Below are 18,057 nucleotides of genomic sequence, written 5' to 3'. Positions count from 1 at the left end.
GCTGCAGCCCATCTATCCATGGACACTCCCAGACCTTGGGGCACATCTGGACTCTCCCTTCACCCCCAGATGTTCCCAGAGGGAGTGCCCAGGGCTTGTCCTCCCTGCTGGATGTTGGTTTCCTAAAGCTCACAGCATTTCCTTGATGCAGATCAACTCTGGGCAAGTGGCCACTGCTTCCTGAGCCCTGCAACTTCTCACAGCAGCCAGAAATGCAACCTTTCCAGCACAGCCAGGGAACAGCCAGGAGCACCCAGACAGATCTGGAAGGGCTGGAAGCAAAAATGGATCTGATGCAACATCATTTTTATCCTCCTGTTCTGCACAGAAGTGATTAAACTAGAGACAAGTCCTACTTCTATTATTAATAGTATTAACACTCAATCAAATCTTGATCTAAGCCTTGTTTGGATGGTAATTCCTGCCTTCAGCACAACTCCCAGGGTGTTTCCCAGAGGGTTTCAGGCTCCCTGTCCAAGCAGCAGCAGCAGCCACAGCTTTGTGGTGAGCCCACAAGGGATCCCCATGGATCTGCTGAGGGCTGTGGGGGACACCCAGCACAGCCAGGGGTGACATCCCCCGCTTTAGTGAGCCTTGTGTTGGTGGCATGGAAATGCAAATGTATTTTGGTCAATCATCTTTACCTACAGGGAACTTTTGTGTTGGCATTAGTCACAACAATTGAAGAATCACAGACCTTAAGAAAAGAGCCCAGGTTTTTTCATGAGCTCTCCCTAAATGGAACCCACCCCAGGCAAGGAACATAGTTCAGATTGCAATGTTTGGGATGACCCAACTCCCTTGAGGAGATCTGAGGTGGCAGCAGAGCCACCCTTCCCTGCACTGCCACAGCCACCTGTGCCACCCCAGCTGGGCTGTCCTGCTCCTGCACCCCTGTGCATGGCAAGGAAGGGCTGGCTGAGCTGATCCTCCCAAAGCTGATCCAGAAGTCTCTTCCAGCCTGAATTGTCCCACAGTTCCTGTGCAGAGATGCTTGCCATGGATAAGTAGGGTCACAGTGGGGACAGCACTGCACTTGGGGAGAGAAGGTGTGAAATCCTGTCTTGGTTCTTCCCCTGAGCATCCTGAAAAGTTCTTTCTGTGCTGTTGAACTTTGTCCCCTCCTTTTACAAGCCCTGGTGTCCAGCTGAGGCACAGTCAGGAGGACAGAGCTGTCCCAATATGGGATGGCACTCCAGCCCCAGCTGAAGATACTGAAATAGCAGAATTTTTCTTCTAGGGACATTTTAAACTCCAATGTCTACTGCAGTGTTTACCAGATGTTCTAATCTCCATGTCCTGAGAATTATTCCAGTTGAGAAGATCCCTTCAGGAACTTCTCCAGGTTGGATTATTGTGCCCCATTTAATTTCTCTTTTCAATTAACCTCTTCCCAGACACTGTAAAATAACTCCTGGACAGTCAGTGCCCTCTGGTAGCAGAGTGAAACCCAAGGCTGGGATGTTTCCCAGGTTATTATGGGATGCTGAGATGGATCAGGAGACAAATTCCTTTTGGCCACACAGCAAACAGCACAGAAGGAGCTGAACTGAGCTTGGGGTCTCTCAGAACAAAGCAGAGGTGCTTGGAGCCTTTTAAAGCTCCATCTCTGCTTTGACTGATCCAAGCCTCCAATAAAGTTCTAGCAGAGGAGCTGAATCAGGAGAGCTGAGCAGCACAGGCACATTGCCAAGTGAGCAGGGATAAACCTTAAGGAATTCTGACAGGCAATAAAAGGCCTGTTTTCCTGGGCAGTCAAATCCCTGGAGGGAATTAAACTGTGCTGGATATTGGTGCAAACAGTCATTTCTGCACGAGTTGCATCTCAAGGCTGTGGATCAAAGCAAAGCAAAGCACCTCTGGAGGGGTCATGGACTTGGCTCATTGATTTATTTACAAAGTTGATATTATTTATTTGGTGTGAAATGGGCAGAACAGAGACTGTGAGAAAATCAGATAGGAAAACTTTCCTGAATTTATCTGAGAGGATTCTGCTTACTCCTTGGACATTGCTGTGCCCTCCTTCATCCTGTTCTGTAGGAAAATCTCCCTAAATATCAAATAAATTTTAAGAATTCCATTTTGAAGTCCACAACTGCATAGTCGTTATTTAAGATCACCCAACATCCGCTTGTTTCTATTTCCATAATACATCACTTTTTGAAATCCCTAATGAATTCATCCCTCCATATATAATAAAGAAATAAAAATAAATAAAATAAATATAAATAAAATAATAGATAAGTAAAAATAAATAAATAAACTCTCTGCAGAATAACAATGCCCTGACTCCCTGAAAAGGCACTGCCAGCCTGGTTAGCAGCACTCAATCTCACTCAGCACTGGGTAATTTCGAGATTACATTTTAATACCAGCAGCCCAGTCCTTATCTTCTCCCTGACTCCTCTTGTCCTTGATCTCCCAATTAGGGATAACAGCAGTGGAAGTGATGCAGCCCCACAGTGCAGTCAGATTGTCACCCAAATTGCTATTTCAGGGCCATAAAAGAGCTCCTGGGGAATTCTTTTTCCCAAGGAAGCCTGTTGATAAAAACAATGACTGCTTCCATTTATTTCCCTGTGTACACTCACAGGAGCTCACACACTCAGAGGTTTGATTCCAACAGAAGGAATCCATTACCATTCCCTGGAAAAGAGCCTCAAACCCCACCAAGAATAGGAAAACGATTATTCTCTAGTCAGACATTTCCAGGAAGATAATTTTTACAACTTGTTCCACATCCTGCTGTGGACTCAGTGTCCCTGGGGAAAGTAATTTCCTGCAGCCCTTCCCCTTCCTGCAGCTCCAGGACTGTGGAGGGGCAGCTGGAGCAGGCAGGGAAGGAAGTCAGGCTGTGGAGAAGGAAAATTTCTCTCCCTTTTTTCAATGAGAGCCAGAGAGCAGAGAATGCAGCGAAAAACATGGATTTCTTAGCCATGGATTCCTCACCCAGAGAATTCAAGGCAGGCTGGATGGGCTTGGAGCAGCCTGGGATAGTGGAAGGTGGGGTGGGGACAAGACACCAACACCAGAGGCAGCAAGGGCTTTGTTCTGCAGCAGGACACAAACCCAGTGAGCTTCTAGTGCCCCTGGAGCTCCAGCAGGGGACAAGGGACAGCCTTCCCAGTGTCCCAGCCTGCATGGATTGTCCCAGCAGTCTGTGGGACAGAGTGGCACTGCCAGCAGATCTGATGGCCTCAGCAGGCAGCAAGGCTAAAGCTCTCTGTGATGTCACCCACCCCTCTGGCCAAGCTCCTGGTGCAAACCTTTCCAGAGATTTATCCATGGCAGGCCCATGGAGGGGACACTCCTGTCCCCTCTCTCAGCTGGACCAATCTTTTGGAGGTCACCATGGGCAAGGACAGGCTGGGTGGGGCTCTCTGAAGGAGAGGCACTGATGAAGGACAAGATCAAGGCTCAGGGGAGCATCCTGCTCTGCTTATTCCACCTCTGCTCCAGGAGAGAGGGAAAGGAGAAGAGCAGGAGGCTGAAGGACATCCCAACACCAGCAAGCAAGGCCAGAGGGAACCCTGCTTGTGGGTCTGGCAGGCTGACAGAGGTGGCAGCTGCTGATGTCCCTGTCACCAAGTTAATCCATTCTGCCACGTCTTCCTCGGCTTGGAATTCCCCTAGAAATGAAGCATCACATCCTTCCAAAAGGAGGATGGTTGTTACCCAGCCCTGTCCCAAATTCTGCCTCAGCTGAAGGAGAATTTCATCCTTCAAGCTTTGCTCCTGTCTCTCCCAAGCACTCTCAGTCACTCCCACGTCTTGAGCCGACTTTCATTAAATTGAGATTAAAAGGACTTTCTCCACAGACGAAATCATAAAATGGAAAATGTCTCATTTCAGCTTTTTCCTCCAAATCCGAGCCTTGCCATTCAAGGGCACCCCAGCACTAATAACCTCCCTGCTGAAGCAGCTCCTTCCATTTGATTCTTTTCAAACACACAACAGAGGCTTTAAAACCCAGAGCAGCAGCACAGGACACACTCCCTGTGGCAAAGGGGGGTTTAGGGTGGGTTTTGGGAAAGGTTCTTCCTCCAGAGGGTGCTGGCACTGCCCAGGGAATGGGCACAGCCTGAGGCTGCCAGGAGTGTTTGGACAGCACTGCCAGGGATGCCCAGGGTGGGATTTGGGGTGTCTGTGCAGGACAGGAGCTGATCAATGATCCCTGCGTGTCTTTTCACACTCAGGATATTCCATGATCCTATAATTTAATTTGTGAGACTCCACTGCACCCTGAAAACAAAGTGTGGCTAGCACAGACCTTTCCCGTGAGAATTCTTTTCTCTCTTCTTCCTGTGTTTTATAAACAAAGATAAAGTTTGGATGTTATTAAAAACAGTGCCTCGAGATTTGGACAGTTCAGGCCTGGCTAATCAGGCCCAGGGGGAGGTTTTAAACTGACCAATCTGGATGACCTTTGAAAAGTCTATATAAGTTGGAATTAAATAATAAAATCTCTCTTTTATGCCACATGGAGAACTGGGTTTTCTCTCTCTGCTAGCAGCTCAACAGCGACATCAAAGGACACAACAGCCCTGCTATGGTCTCACACTTTTCCCTGATTTGCTGTGAATTCAGCCTGCCCATGTCTGAAAAATAGGGATGAGTCAAAAGCATCGAAAAAACTTTATCTTTAAAAACCTGGGATGTGGCGATTCCAGGGAAATTCTGCCAAAAGGGAAATGGAGCATTTCAATAGAATGGATGGAGTCTCATTCAGAGCTCATCAGAACGGAGGGTGTCTGCATTTCTGGGTTTGCATGAACTTCAAAACTCCCAATAATTGATAATAAAAATGAAATGGAGCCAAATTTCAGATTTAGTGCAATCAAACATCATCATCATCATCAACTCTACATTTTTGAACTTCAGTTTTGGAAACTTTTCAGGCTTTTTTTCCGAAATGCATTTGCAAACCCAAATAGAAGTGATGAGTTTTGGAAAGCAGAATGTAGAAAGTGAGCAAGGCAGAAGGAAAGGGACAATGAGCAGTGCTGTGTCCTCGGGTCACACTGAAATTGTGACTCATTCCTTGCTCATTTGTTTAGATTTCAACACTAATTGTTATTAGTCTCTAATTCATCAGCATCCCTGGGCTTGGCACGAGTGTGAAATGACAAATATAGACATTTCCTGTGAACACACAGAACCAGAAGAGATGGAAACAAAGCAGAAAATCAGAAGATCCCACTCTGATTGCTCCCAGATTTATCCCTAAGTTTTTCGGCTGGAGAAAGTGCCCATTGCTGCAGCCTCAGGGATGATTTTGGTTCATCCCTCTGCTCCTGCAAAGCCACACAGGAGAACTTCTCCTACACTACTCACATTTTGCAAGTCATGCCAGCATGTTAAGGTTATTTTATTTTATTTATTCGATTTTATTGTACCTGTGAGTCACCAGGCAGCCTTAAAGTCACTGCAGGACTTAAAGCAATGAAAAGCCTTCAACCAAATTCCCTTTCAAATGAGACCTGGGCCACGTTCTGGCTCCCCCTCAAATTGCACTTGGAAAGTGAGAGCCAAGTCCCTGAAGGAAAATGGAAACAATTCCATCCCCTCCAAGGGTTTTAAATCAGCCCTGGGCATGGTCCCACAGCCTGAGCTGGGCAGGGATTTGCCTGGGAGGTGCCAGTGCCATCAGAGTCCCCACCAGGGCTGGCACTCCTGGAATAAAACGCTGGCAGAAGTTTTTGGTTAATTAAAAAGCTGCATTCAGGTGCAAAAGGAGCTGGAAGGCCCTGTCAGGTCTTCCCTGGTTGAACTGGAAGCTGCTCACTGATCTCCCCTGGAAGGGAGCTCTGTGAGGCACAGTTACCCACACCATGCTGGAGCAGGGATAAATCTGCCTGGAGCTCACATCTCCCTCACTGCCATCACAGCTCAGGCAGGGACAGGCTGGCATTCTCCTGCTCCTCCCTGGAATTTTGCAGCGTTCCAAGTTTTCTGTCAGAGGGTAGAGAGCAAGACTCCTTCCACCAGCAAATGTGGGATTTTTAAATGAAGTTCCTTGCTGGAAGCACCAGGAGAGAGCAGCTGAATTTCTATTTCCAGCCAGCTCAGAGCCCGTGGAGCTGCTGGGAAAGCAGGACTGAGGTGTGATGTCCCCAAAGCTGCCCCAGCCCAGGGGAGCAGAGCCCAGGTACAACAACCCCAGCTCCTGTCTCAGTGCTCAGTGATAATGGGGCTTTGTGTGTGCTCAGCAGGCATTTAATAACTCACCTTGTTCTCATTTGCTCGGCGCTGCCTGTCATGCTTTGGGTGCTTTTAAACGTCTGCAGAGCTATTTAGAATTACTCATCCTTCTGCAGCATGGAATGAGAATCTGAGCTGCAACTGCTGGGACAGAGCTTGTCACTGATGGGTTTCATCTCCTCTAATTACTGCTGAGACAGATCAGCACGGAGCTGTGACTCAGCTTCCCCCGTGCTCCAGGAAAAAACGGGAGGGAAAAACTTCTCTTTGTACTTTAAAGCACCAGAGTGCAGGGTTAGGTGGGATTTTGGGAAGGATTTGGGTGGGGATGGAGTTCCCAGAGCAGCTGTGGCTCAGCCTGGGACAGTGGAAGGTGGCAGGGGGTGGAATGGGATGAGCTTTAGGGTCCTTCCAACCCAAGGCACCCCAGGACTCCATGAGGGTGATCTCCCTCCAGGATCTGGGGTGATCTCTGCCTAAACACCAGCCTTGTCTGGGCTTTGTGCTGGCCAGGAGCCCAAGGCCAGCCTGGAGAGAAAATGGGGTGCCATAAAGGTCCTCATGGAGGAGACACAGCCCAATCAGGGCCACCAGGCACCAGGAACTCCATTCCCATGGAAACACCATTTGGAAATTCCTGTTGATCCTCAGCAGCCCCAGACAAAGGCACCAGAGCAGAACAGAAGCACAGGCACTGCTGTCCTGGAGCAGTCTGAGCACTGCACTGCTTTGCTGGGAACACTGGGAGGACACAACATGCACAGGTTGAACTGGGGATGCTGCTCCCCAAATCCACACAATCCCACTGTTGGAAAATAAACCAGTTAAAAATTTTGTATAACTTTAGTCAAAAGGGTTCTGTTTGTCTTTACCCCAGGAAAAGGAATTTTAGGTTCCTTTCCAGGCCATTGCTCTACCAGGTGAGGTCTGAGGAGCTCAACATATCAACAGACTGGAGGAACCCAAAGCTAAAGAGCTCCCAGCAGAACATCAGCAGCCAGCAGTGGCTATCTACAAACAGCTACCCCAGAGCACCTCCAGCAGGGCTGAAGATAACTGGGCAGGAAAGGACTGATAGGAAAATTGAAGAATGAAAAATCTAATTAACATCAGAGGTGAGGAGATTCAGATCCAATGGGAAACTGAATACTGGGGGTTTGCTCAGCTCTGGACCAATGAACACTGACCCAACACATTTCTATGTATTTTACTGTATAAAATATCTGAAGACTCGAGTAAAATCATGTATCATGGAATGATTCTCTCTGCACAGCCAGGCTGTGTGTGGATGAGATGATTTCTGTGGTACATCCTGGCCAGAACAACATCCTGGCCAGATAATCAAGTAATGCCTTGACTCTCTAACATTAAAATGTTGTTGGAGGGTTTTTGTTTTTCCCTCAGTTTCAGTGACACCACCAGCAGTGACCCCTCCACGGTGGCCATCAGCCCACCACCACCTCACTGAACTCCTCCTCAGCTCCACACCTGCAGGACAAAAAGGATTAACTCCACCTGCCTTCAAGCCAGACTTTGCTGCTCACACATGTGGTGCACAAAGCCCAGCCGAGTCCTTGCTGCTGCCAATGGCACCGGGATTTGGGTTTAGTCCCAGACCTGTAAAATCCCTTAACACGAACTAATAGCAGCTGTTAACCAAATGGGGGATTCAAAGGCAGCAATTAATTCCTGCATTGTCAGGGGTCGAAGCCCACACGAGCTGCAATCCGTAATTAAGGGGTGTTCAGCTCCCTCCAAAAGGCAGCAACAATTACTCAGGACAATGCAACTGGGGTTGCTGTTTTTCTCAGAAGTGCTTTGCTTTGCCCAAACCCCATTGTTATATTTCATTTGCACACTGCTAGTGTTTCCCTTTTTTTGCATTTTCTAAATGAAAACCAGACCTCAGAGTTTTCACACCCCAAAAAAAGGAAAACATAGCCGAAAACCATTCTTTCTCTAATTTTCCCTTCCTGCTCTGGAGAGAAATTTAAACAGCCAGAGGGCAGGGTTAGACTGGATATTGGGAAGGAATTGTTCCCTGTGAGGTTGGGGAGGGCTGGGATGGAATTCCCAGAGAAGCTGTGGCTGCCCCTGGATCCCTGGCAGTGTCCAAGGCCAGGCTGGACAGGGCTTGGAGCAGCCTGGGACAGTGGAAGGTGTCCCTGTCCATGGCAGGGGTGGGATGATGATTTTTAAGGTCTCTTCCACCACATTCTGTCCTCCAAAGGCACTTGTAGCCTCCCACCTGCACAGCCAGCCCTGCTCTGGGGCCAGACACAGAGAGATATTCCCAGAGAAGTGAGATGGATATCACAGAGCTCATCCACACGTGGGATTGGTTAGGAAGATCTCAGGGTTGGCATCCCCATACTGCTGATCTCTGGGGAGCAGGACACTCCTGTGAGTGCCTGCTGGAAGCAGCATTTTTTAGGCCTAAGGCAATGCCTATCCAAATCAATCCCAAATTCCTACAAACCTCACCAGACATGGAGTAAAGATGAAAATATTCAGTCAACAGCAAGGAGCTCAAGCTGTCGTTAGGTTTTTATTTAACAGAATAAACAGATTAACGTTGAAAAAAAGAAAAATTAAAAGCTTTTGTCTTTGCAGGCTGGACACAGGCCCAGAGTGAGGACATGTGAGTCCTGTGCAGGACTGTCCTGGGATGCAGGTGGGAGCAGAGAGTCCAATTCCTCCAAAAGCAGGGATTTGTGGAACCAGTTTTAAGCCAGGCTCACCTGGTCTGTGCCCAGGAAAGGCTCCTTGTCCCTGACAGTCTCCCTGCTGTGGATGCAGAGGGATGGGCACAGCTGCACCCAGGGGAGCCCCCAGCTCCCTCCTGCACTCAGGTTAATTAGGACTAAAGAGCTAATTTCTGCATAACTCTGTTTTATCATAACAGATGCTGTGGCCATAGCCCTGTCAGGACCTGCAGAATAACCCCAGCCCTGCACAGACAGCCACACGGGCACTCAGGGGCACAGGGACAGCCATAGGGACACTCACAGGGACACAGGAACACTCACAGGGGCACAGGGACAGCCACAGGGACACTCAGGGGCAGAGGGACACTCACACAGTCACAGGGACAGTCACAGGGGCAGAGGGACACACAGGGGCACAGGGGCATTCACAGGGACACTCACATTGTCACAGGGACACTCACATTGTCACAGGGACACTCACACTGTCACAGGGACACTCACACTGTCACAGTCACACTGGCACAGCCACTGCTGCCCAAGCAATCACAGCTTTCTGAGCTCATCTACACCATCAAATCCAATTTATAAACCAGCAGGGAAACTGCAGGGAAACACAGGAAGAAAAAGTCTTTGGAAACACCACTGGTGACTCACTGGAGGAGTGCAAGGACTGGTGAGAACTGGGATGATGAGAGGATTCAAAAGCAGAATAATGAGCCCCAAATCTCCGAGGCTGAGCTGTTAATCCATGATTCACTGGCTGGGGGGTTCCCTCAGGCAGCACCACTGACACCCCTGAGCAGAGCAGGGCCAGGGAGCACTGGGGACATCCTGAGACTCTCCATGGAAAGATCCACCAAAGTGAGGGAGAAATCCAAAATGCAGATCTGAGCAGATCTAATCTGGCAGTCTCTGATCAGCCTCATGTGATTTGACTCTGACTCTAAAATCTGTTGGCTTCAACCCACGGTAAAAAGACACATTTAAAGCAAAGGCACATTCTTACAGGGCTCTGCTCTGCCATCTGCAAATCATTATTCCTCCTTCATAAAAATAACTAAGTGCAAATGGCTACAAGAGGAGGAAGAAATTCCTTAGCTCTTTCCAGCAGGAATTTCTACCAGCAGCCAAAAAGGAGGAGAAAAGACCTGTGTGCAGTGTGTCCACCTGCAAGGCTGAGGGGAAAGCAGAGCAAAAAGGGAGCAGAAAAGGTCTGCATGAGTACAACGCACCCAAAACCTCCCAGAGCACCGACTGAACTGACAGAGGAGAAGAGGGGATCAGATATGGGGGAGAAATCCTTCCCTGGGAGGGTGGGCAGGTCCTGGCACAGGGTGCCCAGAGAAGCTGTGGCTGCCTCTGGATCCCTGGCAGTGTCCAAGGCCAGGCTGGACAGGGCTTGGAGCAGCCTGGGACAGTGGAAGGTGTCCCTGCCCAAACAAGATGGATTTTAAGGTCCTTTCCAATCCAAACCAGTCTGGGATTGTCTGGCTGCTGACACAGCTCCTTCACACCCAGGGCCAGACAGATGGAAAGAGCCAGCAAGGAGCCAACTCGAGGGATGTCTGACCCCCACCCAGCACTCAGGCTGGCAGGACAATCTGTGTCTTTGGCTTCACTCTACCCTGGGAATGAGGGGGAGAAGCCTGGCCCAAAGAAAGCAGCTGTTCAGCTGTTATCTCATATGATCTTTTAGACAATTTTCTTTTTCCCTTTCCAATGTGAGTCATGAGACTGGAACGAGCGAGATTGTAAAATTAGAAAAAGTTATCAGCTCTCCATCGCTGGAAACATAAAACCACTTTTTCTCTCGAGTGACAATTAACAAGGAGCAACAGCAGATAAACTGGAGCTGGCTGCTTCCATCCCCACCTCATCTTCAGATAACTATTTCCTTAAACCCCCCAGAACTGCTGCTCCTTGTCTGCAGCACAGTCCCTGCAGATGAGGCTGTCTCCAGGAGGAGGATAAGGATGTACAGGTAAAAAGCAGATAAAAGATGGGGGAAGTGCTTGGCAGGATAAAAAAGAGGCAAAAATCTGCAGAGTTTTGGTGAGAAGCAGCACAGGAGGAGAGAGGAAAGGGAACAGATGAACTCCTGGAGTTGGGATTACAAAGGTACTATACACAACTTGAGTTCCTGGGGCCTCTTCCTGGGAGTCCTGTGGCAATATGGAATTAGCAGCAGCTCCAGCAAAGGGGGGTTGGAAGATTAAAGCTCAGCTCCATGTAAATGCTCATTTGTCACTGTGCAGCCCTGCTGGGCTGAAGGGTTTGTTGTCACAGCTCAGGTACCTTAAAAATCCCTGAATGTTTGGGTGGGAGGGGATCTTAAAAATCATCTCATTCCACTCCTGCCATGGCAGGGACACCTTCCACTGTCCCAGGCTGCTCCAAGCCCTGTCCAACCTGGCCTTGGACACTGCCAGGGATCCAGGGGCAGCCACAGCTTCTCTGGAATTCCATCCCAGCCCCTCCCCACCCTCCCAGGGAATGATTTCTTCCCAATATCCAATCTACACTGACTCCCTTTCAGTCTGACCCCATTCCCCTTGTCCTGTCCCTCCAGTTCCTGCTGCAGGATCCCTCTCTGCCTTCCCTGTGCCCCTCCAGACCCTGGGAGGGGCAGTGAGGTCTCCACACAACCTCCTCTCCAGGCTGCACAGCCCAATTCCCTCAGCCTGTCTCCATAGGGAAGATGCTCTAATTCCCTCATTAACTTGGTGGCTTCCTCTGGCCTCACTGCAGCCTTCAGCCAACCCCAAGCTGTGATGAGCAGGGATGTGCCATGGATGGGACAGAGCAGGGATGTGCCATGGATGGGACAGAGCAGGGATGTGCCACCAATGGGACAGAGCCCAGGTGAGGACTGTGCTGATTCCCTGTGCAATTCCATGGCTTTGCCCCCAGAAAGCCAGCACTGGAAAAATCCCTTTTTCCTGGGGGAATATAGAACCCTGGCCTGGCTGGAGCAGTGGCCCCGATAACAACAGAGCTGTCCCCTGAGTGTCCCCTTGTCCAGGCTGCTCCTCCCCAGGGGGGGTGTCACGGGACACAGGGACAATGTCCACCCACATCTCCTGCTGTCCCCACCCTGACAGCTGCCCCTGGGATGGAATTCCCAGAGAAGCTGTGGCTGCCCCTGGATGCCTGACAGCTCAGCACAAAGCCTTGGTCACCTATGATTCACCTCACAAACCCACAGGGCCTCTTCCTCATGGCCCTTTTGCCCTTCAGCTACCTGGAAATGCCTTCCAGGATTAGCTGCTCCATCCTAGGGATGGAGTTGAGGCTGACTGGCTGTAATTCCCTGGATTCTCTTTCCCACCCTTGTTGGACACAGGGCTGACATTTGCTCTCTTCCAAGGAGGGCTCAGGCTCCTCTCCCAGTTGCCAGAAGCTTTCCAAGACACGTGAGTAGCCTCTGGATGCCCTCAGACAGCTCCCCCAGCACCCCTGGGATTCTGTGTGTCCAGTTCATTTCTGTTCCCTAACTCAATCCTCCTCCACTTCTGTACCCCAGAGCCAACACAACCTCATCCAATCATCCTTGCTCCAGACTTTCCCTCTGGTTTTGGGGATCTGAGGTTCTCCAGGGCCAGCCTGACCAGGATGAAGGTGGCACTGGGGACCTGACCTTTCTCCAGCTGCCCCATCCCACAGCAGCCCCACACCTTCCCTCATCTTCCTGCCCCTCAGACTGACCCACAGCAGCTTTTGGTGTTGCCCTCCAGGTTTTCCACCAGATTCAACTCCAGGTGGGCTTTGGCTTTTCCAATCCCACCCCACACACTTGGATAGTGAGTGGATTCCTCCTGAGCGATCTGACTCTGCTTTTTCCTGTTTTTTTGAAGATGTGAGTTCTGTCAGGAGCTCCTTCTTCACCCACACATCCTCCTGCCACCTGTCCTTGACTTCCTGCATGTTGGAATGAACCACAAGCATGATCCTGGCAAACCAACTCATCCACCTGGAGCTCACTTTTGTTTGTGTTCTTTATTTTAAAGACAGCTCAACATCAAGTAACTCAGAGCATGTCCCAGTCCTGTTGGATCTCCTCCCTGAGCTGAGCAGTCCCAGCAAGCTCTACCAAAGCCCCTCTTAGACATCACACTGCTAAGATACTACAGATGAGACATCACAGAGAGATGATTTGGGCTTTGTTTTTCTCGAGCATTAAAGTGCTGGAAGCAATTTTCCCTCTCTTTTATCCAAACCTGAAACATATTATTGAGCTCTCTAGCTTCCATTAAGGCATCAAAGCTCTGCTCCACACCATGGTTCTTTAAAAAAAAAAAAAACAACAAAAATCCAAACTCCAAAGTCTGCTTTCAGCTGGAACTGTCAAAATATTTTCCAGACGCAGCTCAGGTACACACTGAGGACTGCCAGTCATCCCAGATGTCTTCCCTAAAAGGACAATTTTTCCCTCGCTGCTGGCTAAGTTTTTAATTGATGTTGTGGGCACACTCCAGCCCGAGTTTCTGCGGAAGGTAAGTAAACAAGCTGTGAGTTGCACGGAACGTGTGAGAGACAACACAGCAGCCACGTCACTCTGCTCCCACAGAGACTGCCAGCCCGGGGAGAATAAACACTCCAGTAGGGCTGTGGGCTCTCAGCAGGTGTTAGGACAGCGTTAAAATGCTTGCTAGACCAAAAAGGGTTTGACTAATTAGATTTAGCGGTCACCAAGAGCCTCTCCTGCTCACACCAGCTGCTGCATTTCCCTGCCCCAGTGTCAGTCTCTGCTCTGATCCCACATTTCTGGTTCCACCTTTCCCTTCTCCTGGCTGCTCCCACATGAGGCTCTCTCTCCCCTGCCCCTGCAGCCCCCAACACCCCCAGATGAACAGAACAAAGCAGCTGCAAGGCTGTTGGATAAACCAGCCCAAGTCTAGTGAGCCACTGGCAATTCCACATCCTCCAAGAGCTTCTTTTACCTCTCAGATGAGGACTCTGAGTCAGACTCAGACCACCTGTGGCAATTCCATCCCTTCGATGGTTTTTACATGAAAAAAGGGTTGAATTGGGGCATCTTGGCCTCCTCAAGATCTGTCTGAAGCCAGGCAACCTGAGCCCAGCTCAGTGACAAAGTTTCAGGATTATTAAATCCTAAAAGTTTCAGGATTATTAAATCTAAAGCTGCATTAGGAAGGAGCTGTTCCCACCAGGCTGGAGCAGATTAATGGGATCAGAGAATCTCTGAGTGCTTTGGGATGGAAAGAACCTTAAAGCTCACCCAGTTCCAAGCCCTGCCACGGGCAGGAACACCTTTCACCAGGGATGGGAAGGTGGATGATGGACAGCAGGAGTTCTGCTGCAGGTCCAGGCCAGAAGGCACTGTGTCACCCTGGAGAGAAGCATTGCCTCTTCCTCTCCAAGATGCTTCAGTTAAAAGGGATTTTTTCCCAGCAAGGTGCTGCCAGGTAGCACATGCCAACCCTGCTGGCTCCAGGCACACTCCTGGATCTGCTCTGGCCCTGAGGGCACAGCGGGATAATTACAGGATTGCAGTGGGATCACAGTGGGATAATTACAGGATTACAGTGGGATCACAGCAGGATCACTATGAGATCACAGTGGGATCACAGTGGGATAATTACAGGATCACAGCAGGATCACAGTGGGTTCACAGTAGGATTACATCAGGATCACTATGGGATCACAGTGGGATCAGTACAGGATCACAGTGGGATCACAGCAGGATCACAGCGGGATAATTACAGGATCACAGCAGGATCACTATGAGATCACAGTGGGTTCACAGTAGGATTACAGCAGATCACAATGGGATCATAGCAGGATCACAGTGGGATCACAGCAGGATCACAGCAGGATCACTACAGGATCACCAAGGGATCCCAGTGGGATCACAATGCTTGGCTGCCCAAACCCAACCACTGCTTTGTGCTCTCCAAACAAACGCCCTGCAGCCAATTCCCTGATGCCTCTTTTACAAATGGAGCTGCTTAATTAGCCCAGGATGATTTATGGCTCAGATTAACGGGCAGCCCGTGCAGCAGCACTGGGCAGTGCCTGGCTCAGCACAGCCTCCCAGCACCCTGCAAGTCCAAGTCAGTCAGAAAATCTGCAGGGTTTGAGCTTCAGGGGTTCCTTTTTCACCTTGTTTCCTCACCTGCCAAGGCTTCCCAGCTTGTATTTGTACAATCAAGCTTATTTTGTCACATTTAAAACTTTGCTCGTTTGAAAATAAGGAATTTCAAATTCCACATTTTCGTAATGTGGGTCAGTGGTCCAAGTTGAACTTAACCTTGAAGGTACTTTCTAACCTTAATGAATCTTTGATTTCCTTTAATATTAGTCTGATAACAGCATGAATACTCAGAAGTAGATGACAAAGAGGCCAAAACAGCCCCACAAGCTGCTCCCAGCACTGCACAGCCATGGCTGTGATGAGTTTTGGTGCAGCACTGGCTACTGAGTCCTTCACAAAATCCTCCTTCTCAACAAACCTCAGAGCTCAGCCTCCTGAACATATACCCAAGGTCCTCATGAATGACAAGCTGTTCGTTTGTCTCTTACACTCACCAGATCAGGATATTCTGAGATTCCACGACCATCAGTTCAGGGTAATGATTTTTATTCTTGGAATTAGCAGCAATTCATTGGGAGCTGCATTTGCTGAAATGCTGTGTCCAAATATATTCCCTGCTGCATAAAAAGGCACAGGAAAAGGCTCCTTATTCCTGTTTTAAAGATGGGGAATCAAAGTACAAAATAGTTGCTAAAAATTCCAGAAGGAGCCTGAACAGCCAGGCTAGAACTCCATCACTGGTTCATGCAAAGCACTGACCTGTCCAGTGCCCTGGAAATAGGTGAAATCTTATATTTGCTGCAGAGAATAAATAAGGATGGGAGGAATTCAGGGGGGAAAAAAGGAAAAAATCTTGCTCTTTGCTTATTTATAGCCCCAATCTGTGCTGCTGAAGACACTGAGCCTGCTCACACCCAGGAGACTGCGAAGAACCACAGCCAGATGGGCGAATTCCCTACAAAAGGCCCATAAGGGACGTGGAAATGGATCTTTTTTTCCCAATCAGGAAGCTCAAACTGACAACATTCACTTTGCAGAAAAGTCATTTTGCAGCTTTGAGCCTTGCTTTGCAGTGAAATGCATGAAATCCCTGGGATGAATGCAAGCCTGGACCTGGCTGGGATGTTAAACCTGAATCTCATCAGGCAGACAAGAGGCTGAGGCTTCAATTCATCCTCTGAACTCCTCACAGCTGGGAACAGGAGGGAAACAATAAACGGTGCTGCTTCAGCATTTCTGGCTTCAGGCTCCCAAATTTCAGCATTTTCAGCTGGTGCAAGGCTTGGTCCATGGAATCAGCCATTCTTGAAGGAATTCATGGCATTTAAATCAAGCATGAGTGCTGCCACAGTTTCCCTCTCCCAAAAACCAAAGCAGCCCTGACTTTACAAGGCAGGTAATATCTATAATAATATCTAGACCCAATATATAAGCACTGCAATACAATATAATATAATATAATATAATATAATATAATATAATATAATATAATATAATATAATATAATATAATATAATATAATATAATATAATATTTAATATAATATTTAATATAATTAATATAATATTTAATACAATATAATATAATATTTAATATAATATAATATTTAATATAATTAATATAATATAATGTGATATAATCCTGCTGGTCCAGGGCTGCTCAGTCCCTCCCGTGTGACAGCACCAGGCTCTCCATCCCCAGCATCCCAAAGGCTCTCTGCACCCAGCAATTCAATCAAGGCACTGAAAGGCAGCTCCTGGTAGCACTGTGCCCAGACAGGCACAGCAATTCCTGCCACAATTAACCAGGCTGAGAAAACAAACTGCAGGCTGAGAGCAGCCCTCGTTCTCTATTGACTAGAATTCATACTCTGCTTCCAGATAAAGGCCACTGTCAATCTCCCCCTCTGTCAGAGGCACTGGGAGGGAACTGAGGGTAGGAAATGCTGCTTTTCAAACCAGGGGAAGCTTCAAAGTGACAGGAGAGAGGAGCAGAAAGGCTGTGGGAAGCAGAGTGATGGGAGGTTACAGAGCCCCTGAGGAAAAATGGGATTATCTGAACAACCTCGAGGACAAACCCCCTCTGTTGTGATGGGTGATGTCTGGAATTTGTTCCCTTGATTTTTAACAAAACTCTGCTCCTCATCCATTTCAATTCTCTTCACTTGAGAATTTAACTTTTCATGTTGTCCTCCAATCAATCTGACTTCAATACCTCAGTACAGGCTTGGGAAGCACATTCCTGATGGCAGTGAGAGGACTGTGCTCCCCCAGTGCCTCTGCTGGGACAAACCCTGTCCTGCCCTCTCCTGTTTTAACAGCTGCACTTCAAACTCATCTGCTGTGCTATTAAGAGAAAAGGTAAAGCAGAGACAGGCCTTATTTATTAATGTTGCTGCTTCACTTATGAGACATCACCAGAGCCAAGGCTGCTCATCAAAATGTCCTTTCATTGCTGTGACTTTTTTATAACGTGAAATGTTGATTATAATCACATTTATAATGTGAAATGTTGATTACAGTCACATTTATGATGTGAGATGTTGAGTTAAACATGTCATTGAGATCACAAAATTGATTTTATTTGGTGCTTCCAAGCAGTGTTAAAGTCTGGTGAGCCCCTCCTTGCTTTTCTCAGTATTGCTGATACTGAGAGAGCCTGGAAGTGAACTCTTAGTGCTCCACAGAATCCACAGCTTCTGCTACCACTGACAAATTCTGCTTTAAATTGCCTGAATTCACAGAATCCCAGAGTAGTGTGGGCTGGGAGGGACCTTAAAGCTCATCTCATTCCATCCCTGCCATGGCAGGGACACTTTCCACTGTCCCAGGCTGCCCCAAGCCCTGTCCAACCTGGCCTTGGACACACCCAAAACCGTCTCCTCTCCAGCTGAACAATCCCAGCTCTCCCAGCCTTCCCTCCCAGCAGAGCTGCTCCATCCCTCTGCTCATCCTGGAGCTCCTCTGCACTCCTTCAGCAGCTCCTTGCTGTGCTGAGCCCAGGGCTCGGGTAGCTCTGCAGGTGAGCTCTCACCTGAGCACAGGGGAAGAATCCTCCCCTCCTCCCCTGCTGCTGACAACAAACACAGCTCAG

The 18,057-nt window shown here is 48.6% G+C and overlaps 1 protein-coding gene across 1 annotated transcript in view; it reads right to left on the bottom strand.

The window, feature by feature from the left end:
- Nucleotides 1–18,057, bottom strand: part of GALNT17 (polypeptide N-acetylgalactosaminyltransferase 17) — a 197,003-nt gene that overhangs the window by 24,023 nt on the left and 154,923 nt on the right. The window lies entirely within an intron of this gene.

The sequence above is a fragment of the Lichenostomus cassidix genome, chromosome 19 (genome assembly GCF_008360975.1).
Source record: "Lichenostomus cassidix isolate B80296 chromosome 19, HeHo_3.0, whole genome shotgun sequence".
Classification (NCBI taxonomy): Eukaryota; Metazoa; Chordata; class Aves; order Passeriformes; family Meliphagidae; genus Lichenostomus; species Lichenostomus cassidix.
This window is presented reverse-complemented; position numbering and strand designations above follow the sequence as displayed.